Genomic DNA, 9,477 nt, shown 5'->3' on the forward strand with positions numbered 1-9,477 from the left:
GCTGTTTTCGAGGTTACCTCCATTCTGGGGAGCCATCTTGCTTCTCTGTTCCTGCTTCAGCCATAATTCTGTGACTGCTCTGCGGCCTTCAGCCCCACAACCTCTTCCGTGTTTTGGAAGCACTCTTTCCTTCGCTCTCCTCTTCTGCTTCTCCCACCATTCCTCCTCCATCTCCTTTGCAGCTGGAGCCCGTTTTTGTCTCCCTCTCTTCTCTCAGTAGGAAACCATCCACACTCCTGGATGTGCTAACCACATGCTCCACTACCCTCGCCCTGTTTCAGTACGAGTCACCATGCCACCTCCTCCCACGGGGCTTTTGCACCAGCTGATCCCCTCCCCTGTTTCTTTCTGCCTTCCTTCCTATCCTTCATAGCTCAGCTTCTATCAGAATCTCCCCTGACCTCTGAACTGGTAAACCACCCTCCCCCCCATCCCCACTCAGAGCACCATACGACTTTCCTTTGCGTCTTTCTCATGGCTGCGTTTTTGCACCCATCTGTGTGCTCCTTCATCCTGCATCACCACAGCTTGATGTAAGCTCCAGACACAGAGACCATGTCTGTTTTTCCTCGCCCTGTAGCCCAAGACCAGGCATAGGACCTGACCCATACAGGCACACAGCAAACGTTTGTTGAGTGCATGTAGGCATGCACAAGTGACTGAAGGATATTCTGTATGCAGTAGGACAAGCTTGGTAGAATTGGCCTTTTCAAGAAGGCATGTAAGCTTGGAGTTCTTCCCTGCTGCCACTCCACTCCCACCCAAACCCTGGCTGTGTTGAACACCCTCCGTGCATAACCAGCGAGTCAATGAACCAGGTGGCAGATGTCCTCAGACCAAGAGATACTCCTGCAAACACAATTTAGAAATGCTAGATTTCCCATTCGGGACCACCCGTGCTGTGAGTCTAGTAATTTGCAGCAAGATTCTCATTTATTGTTTCCAAGTTGGGGAAGGAATGATTTTCTGGTAACTTTGTAAGAAACGGCATTTTTTCATTAATTGGTGATGCTCAGCTTGTGTATTGTTTCTTTCATTGATTCAACAGCTAGGTATTAAGTGCGCTAGGATTTGCAGACACTGTAATTTCTCTAATCAGATCATGCAACTGGTTTGGTAAATGTAATATTAACCACTGCTGCCAGGAAGGAGTCCACGGACTCATATAACATCAGTGATCACCTTGACCAACACTGTCATATTAGAAAGGCACAGACTGAGGGACACTTTCCAGATGATCTCCTTCTCTTCTAGTCCATGACTGAACGATTACCCAAGGATATGACAGGTTTGCTTTTTGTTTTTTTTCAGGAGGATTGGGTTCCAGTTATTCCAAATATTAGTGGCTTAAAGCAATTCTCATAGATTATCCTTCACATTTTCTACGGGTCAAGAATTCGGAAGCATCTTGGTTGGGCAGATCTATTGGAGGTCTCTCATGAGTTGCAGTCAGAAGGTTGGCTGGGGTTGCCATTGTCTGAAGGTTTGGCTGGGGCTGGAGGACCCACTTTCAAGGGGACTCGCTCATGTGGCTGGAAAGTTCGAGCTGGCTGTTGGATGGGGGCCTCAGTTCCTCTCTGTCTGGACCTCCCACAGAGCTGAGTGTCCTCAGAGCACAACAGTTGGCAATCCCTGAGCAAGCAATGCAGGAGCCCAAGGCAGAGGCAGCAATGCCCTTCATGATCAGCCTCAGAGGTCATCCACAGCCACTTCCATTGTCTTCTGCTGTTGGCACAGACCAACCTTGATTCAACGTGGGAGGGGACTACACAAAGGTGGAAGTGCCAGGAGGTGGCAATCCTTGAATCTTTACTCTAAGCTCACTCACCTTTGTTCCAGCTGAGGCCATGCTGCCCCAGCATGCCTGCTCTTTAGAGTCACAGAACATGACATCATCCTACCCTACACTGCCTCCCCATCTTATTTATGCCATTGCCTCTGGTGCCTTTTGTGTCCCACTATCCTGTGTCCCTGAGTATGTTTTTTAACTAGATTACAACCTTCTGGTTTGCTTTTATGGCAAGTATCCTTCTTGTGTGCTCATAGTATGCCATATGTTGCAGCTCCTAAATTCTATGCAGCAGCCCATCCAGGATGGATTCCATTTGCAGCTCCATTGCATTTAATGGGGCCCCTGTACAGCATCCTGTGGATGGAAATGATGCAGGGTTTCCCTCTTCACTGCCTCACTGGGCCACCCGTCCTCTGCACTCTCTCACACACCTCCCTTAACTTGGAAGGCTCCCACCCATTTTCCCTTTACCTAATCAGTTCACTTCAACAAATGTTTTTTGCAGTGCATATTCAAATATTTGGCCACCTCCTCCTGGAAGCCTTTGCCGACTAGACCCTCAAGGAATTTTTCCCTACAAATTCCTTTAATGCTTATGGTCTGCATTACGTGATTTGTAATATCTGCTATGTGTGAAACACTATAATAAACACCGGAGGCACAATATGAGTGAGACGTAGTGTCTAGAATGGTCTTTCAGGAGAATAGTATTTTGGTAACAGCAAAGCACCAGTTGTGTGATGGACCTGTATGGTTTAATAAACTTGATATGAAATAGAGATTCAAACGTAGCAATCAAAATGTGGTCACTTTGCATATTGCAATAGCAAACTGCTAAACAAAGCTAATTAATCAAGCTGGATATTGTCTGTAAGCACTTGTTAGCTTAGGTTGAAGAGCCTAACGTGAAAATGTCACTGGAGTGTATTTTTAAAAGCAAGATGTCTTGGTATAACCGTTGGCAAGAAAGAAAAGTTGCAAAGTTTCAAATATCACAAGGAAAACTTGAAACTGCTGAGCCACCAAATCAGGTGTCTGTGACAGGTTCTCCAAGAAGAGAGCCTGCCACGGCTCTCACACCAGGGCAGGCACGGTCCTCTGTCAGATGAACTGTGGGCCCACTCTCCTCACCATCTACCCCCTGCCTTTGCTGTATGCCCCTCTGAGCTCGGATGCTGCTACCAGCCCCAGGATCCACTCATTCATTCAAGATTGAATCATTCATTCAAGATCATATCTCTGATCCCCCCCCCCACATAAAATACAAATCAGTAGAAAGCCTTTTTAGCCTTTTAACTCTTCAGAATTAAGTCCCCTGAAATCGACCACTGACTACCTCCCTCTTCCAGGCCCACCCTCCATCGAGAAAGCCTTCAGGGAGCCCCTGGTGTCATCGTGGGGTTCTGACCACCATAGTCTTCTCAGGGATGTTGCCGCTGTGCTGCCTTTAAAATACGTAGGATCCTGCAGAGACTTTTCACCTTTATGTTGAAAAATCATTAAAGATGGGGTTGGAGTGGATGAAACTTGGGATTGGCTGCAAAGATGAAACAGAACCTGACCTAAAAAGGCAACTTCAGGGGCCGGCCCAGTGGCACAGCGGTTAAGTTCACACATTCCACTTCAATGGCCCAGAGTTTACCAGTTCCGATCCTGGGTGTGGGCCTATGCACTGCTTGTCAAGCCATGCTGTGGCAGGCATCCCACATATAAAGTAGAGGAAGATGGGCATGGATGTTAACTCAGGGCCAATCATTCTCAGCAAAAAAAGAGGAGGATTGGTGGCAGATGTTACCTCAGGGTTAATCCTCCTCAAAAAAAAAATTTTTTAAATAAAAAGGAGCTTCAGAATGGTAGAAAAGAGAGGGAAAGGGACTCTGAGACAAAGCAAGAAGTGATTAATTCCTGAGGGAAGGCTCTGTCTGTGTGCATGTGTGTGTGTCTGTGTGTCTGTGTGTGTATCTATGCATGAGTATCTCTGTGTTTATCTATGTGTGTCTATACACATGCATCTGTGTGTGAGGGGGTCTGTGTGTCTGTGTCTGTATGCTTCTGTCTCCATGTATCTGTGTGTGTGTCTGTGTGTCTGTGTGTGTATCTATGCATGAGTATCTCTGTGTTTATCTATGTGTGTCTATACACATGCATCTGTGTGTGAGGGGGTCTGTGTGTCTGTGTCTGTATGCTTCTGTCTCCATGTATCTGTGTGTGTGTGTCTCTGTCTCTGTGGATCTGTGTCTAGTGTGTCTGTGTATGTTTCTGTCTCCACGTATGTGTACATGTGTATGTCTGTGTGTCTCTGTGAGTACTGCTTAATGCGCAGGAGACAAAGAGCGTGTTCAGCTAAGGAGGCCAATGAAAGGTGTCTTGGAAGAGTCAGCAGTGGAGCCAGATTTGGAAGGAGAGATAACTCCAGTGGAAACAGCGATGACAGGACATTCTCACCTGAGGGACTGACGTGAGGAAGGAAAAGGAGAGCTTTGAGAAGGTCAGGTTGGCTGGACTGCAGGATTAGCAGGTGATACGGTTTTACAGGTACGACAGAGCTAGTACTAGAAGGACTTACAGGCAGCACTCGGGAGCTTGGGTTTACTCTGGAGGGAAGAGGAAGCCACTGAGCAGAAAAAGCATACTGACTGTCTTTCACAGAGTTACTGTGTGAGGTGAAAGCAGGGTAACCTAGTGGCAGTATTTTCCAAAAAGTGACAACCTATACAAACCTCAGAGTTTGACACTATAAAAATCAGAATTGTGCTCTAGAAAGGTTAACCAGGGAGCCAGCTGCAGAATTGATTGGATGGGGAAGGAAGGGAGGCAGAGAGGCAGTCAGCAGGCCACTGAAATAATCTAGGTGGAAGGCTGGAAGGGGCTGTGAGGGCTTTAGCAGAGAAATGAATTCATAGACAGGATACTGTAAGGTGGAATCAACAGAATGTGGTATATGTGTGATGGGAAGGAGACTTTTAGGGGCCCCATGATTAATCTCTGGGCTTACCACAAGGCAGAGACTGAATCTGAGAGCCCCCACCCCAACATCAGCCTGGACTCCTGAGGGTCCCAGGCCAGAGACGTCTTCTCTCCCTGGAAGAACAAATACAAAACCTCTCCAGGTGAAAGCATCCTCAGGTTAGGCCCTCAGGATTTCTGCCATTTGAGAGCAATCAAACAGGAGATCATAAATGCCCAAAGAAACAAACACCATGAGAAGAGCCAGCAGAAACAAGATTTGGGCTCCCAGCTACTTTAGATATTAGAATTACTAGATTCAAAATAAAAAATAATTATACACAATATGTTTAAAAAAATAAAAATAGAATAAAAACAAATAGTGATTTGAACAATAGCCAAAATAACTTATAAATGAGAAATATTACCATGGATAATAAAAGTTGAGTGGATGGTTAAATAGTAGATTAGACACGGAAGAAGAGAAAATTAGAGAACTGGAACATTGGTCAGAAAAAATTATGAAGACTACAGCACAGAGATACAAGGAGATGGAAAATACAAAGAAAGTAAAAGACATGAAAAAAAGAGTCCCAGAAGGAAAGAATAGACAGAATAGAGAAGAAGCAATGTTTAAAGACGTGATGGCAGAGAATTGATGAATGATATAAATCCACTGTGTAGGAAACACAGTAAATACCAAGTTGGATAAATACAAAGAAAGCCACTCCTAAGTACATTGTAGTGATGTTGAGAACACAGACTGTAAAGAGATGATTAAAAGCAGCCAGAAAGGGGATGTCCCGGTGGTGTAGTGGTTAAGTTCACACTCCGTTTTGGTGGCCCAGGGTTCACAGCTTCAGATCCTGGGCACGGACCTAGCACTGTTCATCAAGCCACTGTGTGGCAGCATCCCACATAAAATAGAGGAGAATTGGCACAGGTGTTAACTCAGTGACAATCTTCCTCAAGCAAAAAGAGAAAGAATGGCAACAGATGTTAGCTAAGGGCCAGTCTTCCTCACAACAACGACAAAAAAGCAGCCAGAAAAAATGGGAGAACACCTACAAAAAGATTAAGCAGTTTTCTCAACAACAGGAGGTTGAAGATGGTGAAATAATATCTTCAGACTTTGAGAGAAAATAACTGCAAATCTAGAATTGTGTGCCTAGCAAAATTATCTTTCAAGAATTAAATAAAGACGTTTTCAGATAAATAGAATTTGAGAGTATTCACTACTTTCGACCTTTACCGTGACAACTTCTAAAAGTATTTTAGGAAGAAAAGAATGACCTCAGAATAAAGATCTGAGATGCAAAGAGGAATGGCGAGCAAAGAAATTTGGAAATACGTAGGTAAGTCTAAAGAAACACCAGTTGTATACTATAATAAAAATAACGTCTAATCATGGAGTTAAAAGAGAAAACAACTGAAATACTGGATCAGAAAAGAATGAAATCTAATTGTGGTAATCATTGTTAAGAGTGTTAAAATGAATTGTATTGTTCAAGAAGGAGGTTGGGAAATTAAATTTGGATTTTTTTAAATTAAGTATGGTAAAATTTTAAGAGTAACAACTAAAAAATATAGAGTATATAGCTTCTAAACCCACAGAAGGAGAGATTTCAAAATTCTTTCCTTTCCTTATTTATGGGTAGATAAATCAGATGAAGTAGTAAAGTTGTAGAAAATTTGAACCACTCAATTATCAAGCTTGATTTAATGGTTATATACAGAATTCTTGAGCACACATGGAACATGTATAAAAATTGACCATAAAGAAATCATTATCAAATTTAATAATAAGTATCATACAGACTCTGTTCTCTTACCATAATGCAATGAAGTCAGAAATCAAAATCAAAAAACAATTTTAATATATTTTTGAAAATTAAACATAGAGAAAATCATAATCAAAATTTTAAAATGCTCAGAACTGAACAATAATGTACAATCATGTACATATCATAACTTGTAGGATGTGGAAAATATATAGCCTTAAATATTTATATATGAGAAAAATATATAACCTTAAACACTGGTATTTAAAATTATAACATTGAAAATAAGCTGATGTCCAACTAAGAAGTCAGGAGAAGAACAAGAGAATAAACTCTTTAAAGGAAAAGGGAAGAGATAATAAAGACATGAACACACATTAATGAAAAGGAGCAGAGGTACAACAGAGTAAATGCAAATAAAAAGGAATTGGTTCTTAGAAAAGACTAATATAATAATCAAATCTTTTGTGAGATTTATTGAGAAAAAAGGAAAGAAGGCACAAATCAAGAGTAGTAGAAAATTTTTTAAGAGACACAACGACAAAACCAACAGATATTAAAAGGAAAAGAAAATATAAATTATCATAATTGTTTTATATGCTCATTATAATTACTTGATGTGCTCATAACTATTATGTTAATAAATTTGAGAACTTAAATAAAAGAATTCATGAAAGATTGTAACTTGCTAAACTTGACTAAAGAAGAAAGAGAATGCCTGAATAGTCCTATCATGATTTAAGAAATTTAATCAGTAGTTAAAAATATTCTCATAAAGAAAATAGCAGGCTCAGCCAATTTTGTGAGCAAATCCACATAACTTTCAAAGAAAAATTGTTCCAATCTCCTAAAAGATGGAAAATAAGGAATTGCTCCCTCAGTAGCATTCTATGAGCTCAATATAGCCTTGATGCCAAAACTAGACAAATATGATACGATGAAAGAAAATTACAGACAATCTAACTGGTAAACATTGATAGAAAAATCCTAAATAGCATTAACAAACCAAATCTAGCCAAGAATAAAAACAAAAATGTATCTTGTCCAAATTTGCTGTATCCCAGGAATTCAGGAGAGGTTTAACGTTAGAATAAATGTAATTTACCACATTAATAGAGTAGAGAGGAAAAACCATATGGTCTTCTCATTTGATTCAGAAAAAGTATTAGATAAAATTCAACACCTTTTCATCTTAAAAAAAAAAAAATCCTAAGAAAGTCAAAACAGAAAGGAGATTCCAAAAACTGCTGAATGGTATTTATAAAGAACTCACATACAGTGAGCACCATCCTTCATTGTGAAATATGAGAAGGATGGGACATCCATTCTCAACAGCCCACCGTGCTGGAGGCTCTGGCAACTAGCCTTTATCTATTTCAGGCACTTGGCAATTTCTCCTGCTGTCTGTTGCACAGCTTGGCACGTGAAAGGCAATCTTTTCCACGTATCTTAGTAACAAAACACAACTTTACTTAAGTGATCTTCCTTTCTAAGATCCTATGAAACACATGATGGTAATTGATTTAATTTTGCTTCATATATTAATTTACATTAACTTATATTACCTTGCTGGCTGTCAAATATTTTGGAGAGCCTCCTGCCCTTACCCAAAACCTTGTGAAGCCCCTCTTCCAGCATTATAATTCTCTCTCTTCTGGACATTTTTCATTCTTCTTTAAGTTTCAGCAAAAATGGGTGGAGTGAGAAGAAGTGAGAAAAGTCAAATGTGTACATTTTTTCCTACCTTGTGCTGTAGGAAAAGTTTCAAAATGTTGGTAAGAGACGTGATTTCATTTCTCTGTACTCTCCCTGGTACACACAATTCTTGGTGATTGAATTCTCACAATCAGTTATCCTTTTCCTTAAATCACCTGGACATTTTTCTTTACACAGGGCAATGACCCGACATGGATTCCTTTTAGTAATCATATTTGCCCAGTGGGAGAATCTGAATTTTTTTTCATATGCCTTTAATTCAAATCACGAATTGTTCTGCTTCTACAGCTGGTTTTTCTAATATACATTTAAAGTAAGAATAAAGTAATTGGCAAACATGATGTTAATTAGAGGAACTTTTTGTAGCAGGCTTGACCTACCGTACTTTTTGCTGGTATTTGATGATTACATCATTGTTTGTAGTTGCTAAGGTGATCGTTTGAGAATACTCAGTTTTGGAATACTTGGAGTCCAAGTTCGCGGCTCATATCCTTGTGAATCACTCACTTATACATAAAATTAGTTTGACACTGGGCCATTTCATCAACTATACCTCTGGCAAGTTAATACAAGCCAGTTGTATTCTAGCAATAAGAACTTAGTTATTTGTTGGTCAAGCCACTGTCGCAAATGACATTTCACTCATTTAGAAATAGAGTCACTCTATCAGGAAACCGGGGTGGCATTGTATTAGACAAATGGAATAAAAGGAGACTCTGTGCATAACACCACAGAATCATTTAAAGCAAATCGAAATAAAAAGAAGCCCAGAAGCTTCCAATTGTTGGTGGAAATTTAAACTGCTACCTCCGATTAGAGGGCAGCCAGAGGTATTTGTCAAAATATTAAATGCATTATTCTTTATCTCATTGAGAAACAATAGAGACACACTCAGCCTAGATTCATTTAAAAAAAAAAAAACACAGAGTTAGAAAGATAAGTGGTTCACGGGATTGAAGAAAAGCGTGACTAACAGGGTCTCAGGAAAAATAGGACTCAGGAGAGCTCTAGGGCAGAAACAGTTGGCCAGCTTCTTGAAGGCACTCTTTTCAGGACAAATCATCTCCAACCATTTTCCATTTTGGGGTCACTCTCTTCAAGATTCAAGTTCCTGGGAGGGAGCATCTGCTTGGCTTAGTTGGGTCCCATGACTCCCCTTAGTTGGGTCACATGACATCCACTCATAAGGATGGGGATGCGCGGTTCTCTTCTCTGGCAGGGCCAGCACTGGCTCCACTGTAT

The sequence above is a fragment of the Equus quagga genome, chromosome 8, assembly GCF_021613505.1.
Source record: "Equus quagga isolate Etosha38 chromosome 8, UCLA_HA_Equagga_1.0, whole genome shotgun sequence".
Lineage (NCBI taxonomy): Eukaryota > Metazoa > Chordata > Mammalia > Perissodactyla > Equidae > Equus > Equus quagga.